Below are 14387 nucleotides of genomic sequence, written 5' to 3'. Positions count from 1 at the left end.
GTAAAAGCAAGGAAAGCTTGTCTTGCTTTGGAGGGCAGGAGAGGGTTGCACTCCTTCTTGCAGGAATTCTCTTGGCTACCAAGGCATATGGTCTGAATTTCCCAGTGTCTCCTGTTGCTGGGCCAGATGCAATCCTCAGTAGAAGGATTTCTGTCAGCCGCAATGCATTTTGAATCTGGCACCTAATGGATGAGAATTGGTAGGGAAGAAATGATTATGGCTTTACAGACAGCTACATTTGCATACAGCCTTTTACAGTGAAGTATTTTTTCTTCATTTCATCATGAATAATTGAATAAAAAGTACTGTATGGGTACAATTTTTTAATAGTATGGCCAAGTGAGCAATCTGTTTCAAAAGAAGATGGAAGGAAACAGAACTGTGTGTAAACCATCTTAATTTGGTTTTATTCTGGCTGTCTCTCATTTTGCAGGCACTCCCTAAACCTCCATAGCTTCAAACTTCTCATACCTCTTGCATGGTGCCTATAAAGACTGCCTAAAGGAACTCTTTTGTATTGCTTTAGCATACTGTAGAAATCCTACAGGTTTTGTTGTAGGATTTTGGAAGGACGCAAGTTCAATATAGAGGAGGTTGATTAGCACCAATTTTTCCAGCCAAATGGAAATCAAGGAAAGGAGTGCAGCTTTTAGTAAGTCTGAAATTTTACTGTTTAAGAAATCGGCTTTCTGGCAAAAATGTCTCTGACCATTTCGAACAACACCCTGTAGTATATGGTGTTTTGCATGGAGCTCTTCTGTCAAGGTCATTAGCAATTGAATATATTAAAGTGGACTGCTTATGAAACAGAGTTTTGCTTCCTGCCCGCCCACCTGTGGGTATAGTGTGGGTTCTGTAACTGTAAAAGGTCTCAGGAGGGTTATAAAAGCAGAGAATATGGAAAATATATAAAGAAACAAAGAAGGAAGCCTGCATACACGATGTAGTTTCTTATATGTAAAGTTGGCTATAGTTGTATATGTATCACTAAATTAACCTCAAAAGCTGTCCATGACAGCAGAATGTCCGTAGTAATTGTTTTTGTTGGCGTTTGGCTTCAGAATTAACTCATCGATCTAACATGAGTCTCTGTACTTGAAATACTGGTCTGTTAATGTTGTTTTACTTTTTCATGCGATCATGGAAAAAATATGTTTCTGCTCGAAGCAGTTGTCAAACAAGCTTCTTTCATCGACAATCAGACACAGGGCAGCTGAGTAAGGCTGTTTAGTCTAGAATAAATACTCGAGAGATTACAAGGTCGCTGTAGGAAATGTAATTATACCATTTATTCCAGAATAGTCTTTTTGTAGTGTGGGCTTGCAGAATACTAAATCATGCATTTATTAAAATGCATATAATCTAAAGGAAAAAAAAATGGCAAGACTTTAACATAAGAAATGGAGAATTGTCTGGCAAACTGTACCACAGGATTAACCAGTAAATACTGGTTTTTTTTTAAACTGAGAATAGGTAGGAAGCAAACCCTGAATTGTCTCTGCAGGTGTAGAAGCAATGCTATGAAGTAGGCAGCTAAACTAGCATCAGGCAAAGCTGTCTGCTGATGGATTATAATGTGGCAGGAGGCATTCAGCAGTTGTGTGGGCCAAATGTGCTATATTCTGTACTCTTTGCATTTTGCCAAATCAAAGCCTTATTACTACCAGCCTACTTGAAAATATCTGATTGTCTGTGATAGTTGTTACCTGTTACTGAAAGCCTTGCTTTGTTTTCATCCTTCCCTTCATCCTCTGCATTGATATTGCTATTGATGTATCATCCTCCAGTGACTTTGTGCATCCACAGACTACTCCTTTGGTTGTCCTCCATCAGCTTAAAAAACATATTTTTGTAGAACTCAAATTTTACATCTTCTGTTGCTTCTGTAAAGTTACATGGTTTGAGATGAGTAGCTTTTGTGCTCAGTATTTTCTTTTTCTTTACTTTTTTCCCTCCTTGCTTCTCCTGCACTCCATCATATTGCCCCGTGAGTCCCTCTGAATCCTCAGCCAGATGTAGTATTGGGAATTGTGTAGTTGCCACAAGAAAAACAATATGTTTTGCATGTGCAGGAGGGATATTCTCTGCTTATCTCTCACTTCAGCAACAGGAGGGCCTCAGTTTCCTCTGGCAAAGCTCATCTGGGGGCTTTTGGAACAGAGCCCCCAGATGCTTTCTTTAAGCCCAGACTACAGAGAGAGGAACATCTTCACAAGGAGTGAAGTCTGTCATGTAGAATAAGGGAGCACATTGAAGACCACAGCTGAGAGGAGGATATCCTCTTAATTAACATCTGAGCATCACTCCTGTTGTACTTGGCCATAAAGAATGGCAGAGATATGTCATGACAAGGAGCTGCTCGGGCAGTTGAGGCAAGCACTCATGGCTTTCCAAAGGGTCCTCTAATATGCCTTCTACGGCATTGTAAAAATCCATTGTAATAAAACTGCAAGAAGGAAGGCTGAAAAGAGGAAGAGGCTTCCTAGACCCTTCAACATTATTGTTTCAAGAAGGGGGAGTTATTTGTAACATTTAGACTCAATGGGATGGCCAGCAAAATAGATGAAAATAAAGCCAGAAATGATGCATCTTCTTGACTTTGACACTGATAACCATAGTTGTGAAGCAGCCTTCCAAATGAAAATTGTTTGGTTGGGTATCAAATGGCTGAATTACAAGTTTCCTGAAATGGCGGAGAGAGGCATGAGAGTGTCTTGCTTGAAGCTTTGTGCAGCTTTTTGAGCTGTTGCTTGTGATTCTTTAACCCCCTTCAGATAGCTTTGTTGCAGCTTTCTTCTCGATGAGTAGCATTTCTCACAGTGATCAGGAGTCTTATTGGTGCCCAGAGAAGCTGCATGGGGTGAGACATGTCATAGATGTTCTACCTTCCCAAGAAAAAGCTTCAGCTGGAGCTTGTGATCACCCACAAGACCAAGCTGTAAGAAATGAGACTGCATCGTTTCTGGTGTAATGGCACAACTTAGAAAGGAGAGGAAAACTGAAGCTCTTTGGGTCTTTGAAATTGAAAGATGTCCAAGAACAGGTAAAAGGTTATTGTCTTGTGTGTCTTTGTAGTTAGAGGCTCATGTGTGTTGGGTCAAGAGGGCAAAAGAGGAACCCAAGCCTTTCACAAATAAACAAATGCCCCAAAAGCATAGCTGTTCTTAGCTTTGTGTGTTCTGGACCCCTTTTATTCATCATGAACACTAATGACATGAGGTGCTTTTAATTCAGAGTCTCTTAAACACCGGTTATTTGCAGGATGGGTGTATGTTCAATGAATTCTTTAAATACTAGTCATTGTAATCGTCTACTGCTTTCATTTCAAATAAACCTTTGTATCAAATGATTGAGATGTTACCTGGTTGCTTGACACCTGCAGTTAGGTTGCTGGGAATGCTGAAGCTGGCTTGTGGTGCTGTCTGTGCAGTGCTTTGCCTCAGCTAGTACACCCCACAGCAAGGCCAGTAAACCTGTCCATTTACACACATGGAGCCTGCGGCAGCACCCACTTGAGCTAAGAAAGAGAGGACTGACGCCTGAACAGGCAGCAGTCTTGTGAAGATTGGTGGCACTAAACAGATGGCTACAGAAGCCGTTATTAATTCAGCATGGTCTTAAAAATGCTCTTTTTTTTTTTTTTCCTCCCTTGGGTTAGGGACATAATCCATGTTTCTTATCATGCTCTACAGCTTTGAATTGTTTTAATTTTAGTGGGGCTGCCTACAGGGGTTGAAGAACGTACCTGCAGTCAAGTTGGCTGGCTGGAAATTACGTACATGCATTTAGGAGCTGGTTTTCATGGCTTTGTTTTTAATGCCTTGCTTAATAGTTAGTTGAAAACTGTTCTAGATAAACAGCACACATAGAGCCAGACTTCCAGAAGGAATTGAGTTGCTTGCTTCTCTCTCTTGCAAACGTATGCATTCAAGTTAGGCCACATTTGTAATAACAAAATAGGGGTTTGAACATAATCGGACTTCACAGATGAACTATTGCTGAGGCCTAAAGGTAACGCCACCATATTTTTGTTTCTTTACCTAACTGGTATTAAATGTAAAAACATAAATCCTTTTCAGTGGGAGAGGAGAAGGGGAGATGGTTTTCATTTGGCATAATTTCCTGTGAGACGTAGTTCTAAACAAGGCCCATATTTACACAAGACAATACAGTTTTACATGTACTGGTATATCCAGCACACTTTAAAATTATTTAGCCAGCCCCGGGTATTAAATACCTTCACAATAAATGTGTTTAATAAAAGTAGATGAAGTTTGAAATAATTTTTGAAGAATTTTACAGTAGAAACACCAGTTAAATCAACCCCATTGCAGTAATAAATGTCACAAAAACAATTAATTATACTTGCTTGCCACTGCAAAATCAATTGTGTAACTGTTCTTCTAAAACTGACTTTTACATTACTAAATCCTAAACACTACACTTCTGTAACTTGTCAAAATCAGGTTTTGGTTAATAGATATTTTCAGTGATGTAATGGGAACTTCTGGCATGGAGTCAGAATATAATGGACTGTGATTAATGTTTTAATAAGCACTTTTCTTCTACTTATGATGCAGCAGTGAAATGGTTTCCTGCTTAGATTGATAGAACAGCAGGTGTGCGTACATACTTTTTTTCTTTCAGTAAGAGTAAGTTTTCCAATTCTTCTGCTTGAAAACATTTAATGTTTTTCCTTGAGTCAAGTGCTGCTGATTGGGGGCTTTCAGTTTGTTTGTTTTAAATCCAGCTATTGCCGGTATTTGTCATGGTGATGTGGAGGGTGCCATGGAAACGGTTTCAGTACTTAGAGTAATTGCTTTGCAAAAGGGGAAGCTCATTAGTTTAAAAAATAGTTTTGATATATTGATATTTTCTTCAGTGAAAGGATTTGTTTTAAAATAGTGTTAGAGTAATTCAAAAGTGTGTGAGTACCAAGTATAGCGTTGAAAATATTAACAGGTTAGATTTATTATTTAAGTTGATGTAATACACTTGCTACATGCTTGGTTACTTTTGAACTAGAAGTGATTGTGTTTTTCTGTATTTGAAATATTTCTACTTAAAATAAAAATTCTATTTTAGTAACTGTTTTTTAAGGACCCATTAATCCAGATTTGGTGCAGGGATAGGTTTTTTGCTTAGAGTTCCAGACTTATGTTGTCTTGATGTATTGGTGAGGTGGTATTTCTTCTAAGATGCTGCTTAAGGTGAACATATTCTCCATACTCTTAACATTCTACTAATTTCAGGGGGTGGTTGTGCACTTGATCTCCACTGTTCCTCAGCAGACGAATATATATAAAAAGAATACATATATGCGCAACACAGAGCATGACAACTGCCTTCTGTTTAGAACAAAGTAGTCTCTCTTCTTTCCTTTTCCACTGTCCTTGTAGGCTGGATAGTAGCAAGGAATATACCTGCAATGGGGAGAGAGGAGAAGAGGGTGAACCCCATAGAAAGAGGACATCCAGTGTCTTAGGCATTGCTGGCATTACTCCACCAGACAAGACTTTAGGCACCTCTGCTCTCTCATTTCAAAAAGTCAGGCAAACCTTTCTGGAAAGATAGAAAAGGTGCTGTGGTCCTGTCTCCAATGCAGGTGCTCTTCTCTTTTCTCTGTTGACGTTAATTGAGATTCAAGGTAACAGGTAGTTTCTCCATCTGTTTGTTCTTTCCCCTAAACCCGGGAATCTTGGTAACTCCTCTGTTCCCAGAAGTATCAACACATGCCTTAATTTTTCCATCAACTTTGGAAAAAATGCAGATATCATTGGACTTTTGTTTTTAATATTTATTGAGAGTTTGCCAAACAGCCTCTATATCTTGGTTTTATGCCAGCTCTCTGTACTGGGGGAGCATCTGCCTTGCATAGAGAAGGTTAGTCATGTATTTCCTTTATTTGCTACTGCTGCGTGTATCTATTTCTCCCTTAAAAAGATGCAGAAGGTGAGTTCTGGCTGCTATCTTTATTTCCTGACTCTGTTCCAGAATTCATGAGGAAATGCTCATGAGTAAAGCCAAAAAAATCTACACCTCTTTTCCCCTTCCTGTCATTAGAAGGTTCCCTCTCTCCTCCTCCAATTTTCATATTTAGGCCCTGATGGATTGGGCAGATTTCTTGCTCTGTGGTCATTGATTCTGTTAATTGTCAGAAAGCATTCCAGAAACGAGAGAGAAAAGGAGATCTGCACTCTGAGGCCATCTCAAACTTGGAAGCATAAAACCTCTGCTGTTCCAGACATTCTTCAGCACACAGTTTATTTTGGAGCTAAAGGTCCCACAGATACATAGTCTGCAAACAATCTAAAATATGGAAGGAAAATTGTGCCTTTTTTCTTCCCTCCCCCCCCCCCCCCTTATTCCATGGTGTAGGTGCACCCTACTTTTTTTTTTTCCTCACCAGAAGAGAAGCAAATACTGTTTGGAAGGTGTGAGTACAGTAGGGAAATTTGCTTTCAAAAGTCTGCTGTGAATGAGTAGTCCTGTGCCTTGAGCAGTCCAGGCCACAGGATCCTTTTTCTTGATCTTTTGGCTTTTATCTAAGAGCAGACAGTAAAATTACTGGTTTTGTGAAACTTCTCTCTCGTTCTCACTCACCCAGAAGTAATCTACAGACTTTTTAGATCTGCTGTATTTGCTCTGTTTATCCAGCCCTTAAATGTGCTTGCAAAAGCATGGGCTGCAGAAGAACATAAAAACCTGGTGTCAGCCAATTCTACAAATAGGTGAGTACTCAGTAGTGTCCTAACAGCTGGTACTGACCCTGGCCATGACAGCAATGTTCATTCAGTGCAACAACTGCCCTCCTTGCCATTTTTCATGAATTGTCGCAGCCAGACTCCTACTCTGCCTTCTCCTAGGAGCCACAGGAAGCTCACATATTCCCTGACTTGGTTTTGGATCTAGGGTCAAGCTGCTGTTCTGAAAAATTCCTATTGTTTGGGTGCTGAGGGCGGCAGCTTTAAAAATAAATGAAAGTCCATGCAGGTCCCCTTCTGGCCCTGCAGGGGGAATTTATAGCGGCTTTGGTGGGACCAAGTTTAGATCTATAGAAGTGCCTTTGTTCCTACCCTTGGGCAGTAAGTGTGGATGCTACTTTCTTTTGCAGCACAGTGGGTGAGCTGTGTGTGCTCACAGGCACTTTCATATAATAGTGGAGTGTGCTTAACATGGCTCAGGGATGTTTGCAAATGGAGCAAAGGAATGCAGCTACCTATATGACAGAGAGCTGTGGCAGTGAAGCAGTGTGCTAGTGCTGCAGGCTGTTCATCAAGCCCAGTTAGTAGGTATTTGGCTTTGCTGGGAGCTGTTGGCTGCTAGTTGACTTTCCTGTATTTCAGAACAGAAGTACTGAAAAAAATGGCTCTATCTGCTTAGATCAACTGCCCATATGTGCTGTGGTAGCAGGTTTTATGGGCTGTCTGCCCTGGGAATTTAAGATCTGAAAATCAGTGTCTTTTCTTTTCATGCTTTTTTTTATCCCCTTAGAAAAATACTTGGTGAATGGATTTCAATGCTTGTGTATGGGTCCAATTTGCTCCTTCCTCATGCATGTGCACAAATCTTGTTTCCATGGGAATAGCAGCACAGTAGTGGAGTTTCATGTAAGTGTCAGCATTTGCCCAGGAGTGAATGGTAAGTGCAGCAGGGGTTCTAGTCTTGACCTCCAGAGAAGTCTGGAGGGTATTTGCTACTTACACCAGGGAGGGCCACATAAGATGGAATGGCTGGGTGGGGGTGATAATACAGGCTGCTGGCATTTTCAAATAACAGTGCATCCTCTCTTTTGGGCTGCTCTGAAGGATAATTATTTGTAACAAATCCCAGAGGTTTTGTTGACTCATGACTTATATTTTGGTTTTATTCAGCATTTTTTTGCCCTTTCTGAGGGCTCCAGCAGCTGAAACAGCATTGTCTTGCCGCACGGCAGTTTCAGCTGAGCCTCGTGTTTGAAGTGGCAACACTGCTAAATAATTGTGACTTGTTTTTAGAACAGCATGTCAGCTGCCAGTTTCCTTAAGAAAGCAAAAACAATATGAAAAGCCAGGAACACAAATAAAGGAGAGGCTTTAAAATCCTTCTCATGTAAAAGAAAAAAACTCAAAAAAACCAAACCCAAAACAAAACCAAAAAAACACCTCAACAAAAAAGGCTCAGAAGATGTGCTGAATTTAGCAAAATATCTTGAAGTAATGAGAAAGTGACATCTAAATAAGTATGTGTGCTCCTTGATTTCCTTTCACCTTCTTTCCTCTCCCTTTTCTCCAGCCCACACATAAACTCATTGATTACATTTTCTCTTAATGAGCTGTTTACAGAAATTTTGCCTTTTCCTCAGGTTTATGTGTTCTCAGAATAGCTGCCACATGGTGAGGGTAGTGCAAGGAGGAATGAGAGCTCCCAGAAACTCCCTACTTCCTTGCACAGTGCTGAAGAAATTGCTGTGAAACCACAAATTCTTCCAAGAAGAGGGTAGGATTTAGAGCAGCAAAAATAACTGCTCTGAGAGCACACTGGGCACTCAGAAGAGCTGAAATTTCTGCTGGAATGATGTTACTGATATATATGTTTCTGTGTGCATATGTGTATATGCATATATCATTATATATAATTTTACATTTACAGTGTAATAATTCCTTGTTGCTATTGCTGTGATATTAAGTGTTTCTGTAGGCAGTGACAGTGCATTGATTGTTTTAGTAACTACAGCTGCAGATAGGTGTTTTGCCCCAGAAGAGAGAAGCTAATGCTCAGAGAGCTTATTGAAGGAAAACAGGTTGAGTACTGAATAGACAAAGGTAACATTTTCTAGAGCAGCTGATTGAATGAAGAATCTATTGTGCTAGTTTTACTGAACTGCAGGCTGTGAATTGGTTAAAAACACTAGCTCAGAACAATCAGACTAGAGAAGGAAAGGTGTTGGAAGCACAGTGTTAGTGTGAAAGGACGTATTGGCGAAAGGAGCAGTGTGTGCTGTTTGTTAAGGTGCTTGCAGAACTGCAGAGGAGAAGCTCGACCACCCAGAGAGATGGATCAGATCTGATCCTGTCCCAGATTCCTCTATAGTCTTCGTTAAATCAAGTAGGCTAAAATCCTCAAAGGCAGTTATGCACCAGAATACCTTCCTTGGTAGTTCGGCATCCCTCCATATGTAAATCCTTCCTTTTTTGTTTTTGTTTTTCTTCCCCATTTTGCTACTTGTATTACTTTGTGTATGTATCCACCTCCTTAGCTACAGAAGTAACCAGAGTTCAGGTTCTGTAAGTTGGCCACTGTTACCTCTGTGGTGTTTCCAGTATTTATTACTTTGGGTAGTGCTGTGACTTGCGTGTTCTTTGCTCCTAGCTGCATGACGTTTGCTATTGAACTGTCTCTAGTTGGAAGAAGTCTGTATTAGTAAATGCTGTAGATTAGTCTGAATAATTTATCTGTTTTCCCAGCCCCCTCAGATTTTTTTGACAGCTGTACCTTTTACAAGGAGTGACTTTTATATTTTCTTTCAAATCATAGATGAAAGTTGTTGAGAATCACTGGGATAAAACAAGACCCCTGCAGGGAAAATACCTTGTCAGATAATGAATCCCCACTTAAACTTATTTCTTGAGATCTGTGTAAATTGCACTTAAATATTTTTTTCTTGCTCTAGCACCTATGAAACTAATTTGAATGTGGTACTTACAGAATCAAAGAATCATAGAACACTTAGGGTTGGAAAGGACCTTAAGATCATCGAGTTCCAACCCTCCTGCCATGGGTAGGGACACCTCACACTAAACCATGACATCCAAGGCTCTGTCCAGCCTGGCCTTGAACACCGCCAGGGATGGAGCATTCACAGCCTCCCTGGGCAACCCATTCCAGTGCCTCACCACCCTTACAGTAAAGAACTTCTTCCTTATATCCAATCTAAACTTACCATGTTTAAGTCTGAAATCGTTATCCCTTGTCCTATCACTACAGTCCCTAATGAAGAGTCCCTCTCCAGCATCCCTATAGGCCCCCTTCAGATACTGGAAGGCTGCTCTGAAGTCTCCACGCAGCCTTCTCTTCTCCAGGCTGAACAGCCCCAACTTCCTCAGCCTGTCTTCATACAGGAGGTGCTCCAGTCCCCTGATCATCCTCGTGGCCCTCCTCTGGACTTGTTCCAACAGTTCCATGTCCTTTTGATGTTGAGGACACCAGAACTGCACACAATACTCCAGGTGAGGTCTCACAAGAGCAGAGTAGAGGGGCAGAATCACCTCCTTCGACCTGCTGGTCACGCTCCTTTTGATGCAGCCCAGGATACGGTTGGCTTTCTGGGCTGCAAGCGCACACTGAAGCTGGCTCATGTTCATTTTCTCATCAACCAATACCCCCAAGTCCTTCTCCGCAGGGCTGCTCTGAATCTCTTCTCTGCCCAACCTGTAGCTGTGCTTGGGATTGCTCCAACTGAGAATTTGTTGTGTACAAAGGTTCCATCAGCTGGGGCTATGGAAGAGCAGAAACTTAAAAAAAATTTAAACAGGGGAAGTTTAGATTGGATATAAGGAAGAAATTCTTTACTGTTAGGGTGGTGAGGCACTGGAATGGGTTGCCCAGGGAAGTTGTGAATGCTCCATCCCTGGCAGTGTTCAGGGCCAGGTTGGACAGAGCTTTGGGTGACATGGTATGAGGTGTCCCTGCCCATGGCAGGGGGGTTGGAACTAGATGATCTTAAGGTCCTTTCCAACCCTAACTGTTCTATGATTCTTTGATTCTATGAGGGGCATCACATTAGCCCATAGTAGATTTATGCGCCAAAATATTGTTGAAGTCTTTGAAAACCTCTGTAGCACTTGTGTGGCCGATAATACGATACTTCCATATAGCTACTTTAAAGTCATCTTACTAGAGTGCTTGCCCTGATGATGAGAGATCAATATGGTCCTTTGCTCTCTTCCCTTAAATCACATCAGCAGCCTGTCACGTGTGATGTACTGCGGTTGACCAGCTCAATAGAAATTATTAGCTTTATTTTGGTGGTAAAGAAATTTCACTTGACCAAACCCTCTTTCTCAACAGAATGTCAGAGTGCCTTTGTGTAGAATATAGCTTTTTACTTCAGTACAGGTCCATGCCCAAATAAAAGTGACCTGTTTTCCTCTGTAATAAGCTCTTCCAAGCTGCTCATGAGCTTAAAACCTGAGAAGTATAGGTCCAGAGAGACGCCGACATTGTTTCCTTATTACGCATCTAGTGAGTGCTCCCCATTCCTGGCTGCCATCTGGGACAGCTGGAGTACTGGTTCAGTTGCTTTTAACGGTCGATTACAAGGAAATGCATTTCAATAGAGAATTTTTTTAAACACCTGCATTATCTACCATGCTGCTGTGTATTCATTTAGCATTCATTTTAACTGAAGAACTGCATTAAGTACATCATATGTGTTATCTTTCTCTCCTCTGCTGCCTTTAATTTGGAGGTTTATACATTGAGGTACAACAAACATTATATAGGGGCTAATGGGAAATGAGTTTGGACTTGAGTTATAGTGGCCATAAAACATGACGAGATCTGGCCCTTGGTTTAATGATACCAAAGAGTGTCATGACATGTAATCCAGTGACATCACATTGTACAGTGATGCATAAAGCCCTAGTGTGTTATGTAGTCTTAAGAAAAAAGGGTGGTTATAACATTCATTGCATGTTTGTGCACAAACATGCATGTGCCTGTTTCTGTATGTTAAAGCAGTGGCCCACACTGTTTCTTAAATTTCTCATTGTAACAAGGAGTTTTTATATATTAATGATATGAGAAATTAAGCATTTTAAGAGCACAAAGCAGGAAAATTATCTTTAATTTTGTACAGATGTTTATGATGATTGAAGACTAAAGGAGTTTCATAATGAAAGAGGAAATTGCATGAAAGAAGTTAAACTCCTGTACAAATATCCAGTGTACTTTAATATTCTAGGGGAGTGTATCATGTACTAATGTAATAATCACTCACCTTCTGTGTTGCAGCTTTCTGACTTGCCATAACCATGGAACTTCCCTTTAAAGCACAGTGATTTCTTTAAAACTTGTTTGATCTGTTCAGTAAGTGTAGAAGCTTGTGTCAGACATGAAGATGGCAGATTCGGCTCTGACAGATGATACAGACACAGTGAAGTTAATTGACCTCAAGATTGACTTAAAGATAGGCTGAGAAAGTTGATGCTGTTCAGCCTGGAGAAGAGAAGGCTGCGTGGAGACCTCAGAGCAGCCTTCCAGTGTCTGAAGGGGGCCTATAGGGATGCTGGGGAGGGACTCCTCATTAGGGACTGTAGTGATAGGACAAGGGGTAACGATTTCAGACTTAAACATGGGAAGTTTAGATTGGATATAAGGAAGAAGTTCTTTACTGTAAGGGTGGTGAGGCACTGGAATGGGTTGCTCAGGGAGGTTGTGAATGTTCCATCCCTGGCAGTGTTCAGGCCAGGCTGGACAGAGCCTTGGGTGTCATGGTTTAGTGTGAGGTGTCCCTACCCATGGCAGGAGGGTTGGAACTAGATGATCTTAAGGCCCTTTCCTTCCCTAACTATTCTGTGATTCTATGACTTCACCAGGGGAGAAGATTGTTCCTTCGAGTTATGCCAAATGCTAGACAACTTTCCAGGGGTGGGGAGGGAGACATGCCTTGCCTAAAGGACAGTATTTACAGTGCTTTTCTAGGATGTGCTTTCTGTGCTTTAATTTTACTTTTTTCTTGTTTAAACTTTCAAGGATAAAGTAATTAAATCAAACTAGATCAATTGCGTCTTTGTTGTGGGATTCTCAGACCTCGTAAATCCATTGCCCTTCTGTGTTCCTCTTGGATTTTCTGCCTTGTTTTGTGAAGATGGAGACTTTCAGTGATCTCTATGAAGCAATGAAGTCCTGGGCTTTTAATTTTTCTGCCAGTTTTCGCTGTTCTGCTTCTTCTACTTCATATCAATATAATTTAAACCCTGTCAAACTCAACAGGTTTCTGTCACATTCTAAGTTTTTAGTATTTGAAAGGCAAAGGAGAGGACTGGGCTTTTTACTTGATTCGTTAATCCCTGGTCAGGACTATAGGCTGTCTCATATGAAGCTGTGCAGTTTTGTGTTCCAGCATCACATTATTCTGTTACAGAAATTTCCTGTCAGTAGAAAAGGAGCCAGCAAGGCTGTCATGGTGTAGGGGTTATTGTTTTGAGGAATACAACTCCCATTTTCTCCACTCTGCCGCCCTCCCCTCAGTTTTTGGTTTCAGTTAGTGTTTTTTTTCCGCTGCATGAGAAGTCTTTTTTGCCAAGAAATGAAATATTATAAATAATAAAAAGGGGTGGATATAGGCAACTTTTTATCCCCTATCACATTCCTCTGACATTGTGATGTATGACAGAGCACAGTGGTGGGCAGTGCGTGCACATGCATGTTAGTACATGCACACTTTTGTACAAACAGCATGCCCAACAGCGTATCCATGCTACAGTTACAAGGGTCTATGTCTCTTTGATATATTAAAGTTCATCCATAGTTAGACTGGGTAACCAGACCACATTCCCTCTCCCTGATAAGTTCTACACGTAGTCACATGTTGCAGCAGAACAAAGGTAAACCTGTCACAAGAGAGAGTTTTTGCCAGTGAAGAAGACTTGCCTGGCTGGTAAATGTTAGGTTTTTGTCCACTGGATGGGCTTCTTTCTCACTGGATGAGCCCTTTGAGTCACTGATTAAGGTTGCAAGGCGCTCAGCGGTTTTTAGGGAAGAAAAAAAAGAACAAAAGAAAAACCTGTCTTCTTTTTTTTTCTCAGTAAAGGTAGAATCTGTTTCCAGTGTCCTTTTATTTTGTAGCACAACTCTACCATATATAGTTGGCCTTTTTGTGTCTTACTGTTTAGTAACTCCTCTGGCTTTTTCAAGAGTATGTCGGTAAATCTGACACTTTATATTTTATGTGGTTGGAGTTTTTTTGTATTTATTGCTGTGTTTTGCTTTACAAAAGTGCCTGCAAATGTACAACACAAGTCCGTTGTACTAGGCAGTGTACAGTGATTTAGAGGTGTGTGGAAGAACAGTCCATGCCCCAAGCTGCTTAGAAGTGGAGGATGCCATCTTTAAAAGAAAAAAAATAAACAACCCCCCAGAACAATAACAAACTAATATAAAATAAACAACAACAACAAACCAGCTCCTTTTTATTTCAGCTGCACTTGACTCTCTTCCTACTAAATGCGGCAACGCTATAAAAACTTGTCATACTTATGGCTTCTCCCTGTCAGTATTAACTTTTCCAGATCTTTCAGTGGCAAAGAACTCCATTCCGTTTGTGGATTCCAACTTTTTACTCATCCTTGCATCTGGTTTTGTTGCCTTAAAACCCAGATATTTTCAGATTGACACAATATTGA

The 14387-nt window shown here is 40.7% G+C and overlaps 1 protein-coding gene across 3 annotated transcripts in view; it reads left to right on the top strand.

The window, feature by feature from the left end:
* MNAT1 (MNAT1 component of CDK activating kinase) overlaps positions 1-14387 on the top strand; it is a 124959-nt gene that overhangs the window by 92780 nt on the left and 17792 nt on the right. Inside the window, exon 8 of one of the 3 annotated variants that reach the window (XR_009967038.1) lies at positions 434-652. The exons of the other annotated variants lie outside the window; for them this stretch is intronic. The gene's annotated coding sequence lies outside the window, so the exon portion shown is untranslated. The remainder of the gene's footprint in view (positions 1-433; positions 653-14387) is intronic. 3 annotated transcript variants of the gene reach the window in all.

Source organism: Pezoporus occidentalis, unplaced genomic scaffold (assembly GCF_034315485.1).
Source record: "Pezoporus occidentalis ecotype Australia unplaced genomic scaffold, CSIRO_AGI_Poc_V1 ctg36, whole genome shotgun sequence".
Classification (NCBI taxonomy): domain Eukaryota; kingdom Metazoa; phylum Chordata; class Aves; order Psittaciformes; family Psittacidae; genus Pezoporus; species Pezoporus occidentalis.
Note: the sequence above shows the minus strand (reverse complement) of the source record. Positions and strands in the feature narration are given on the sequence as shown.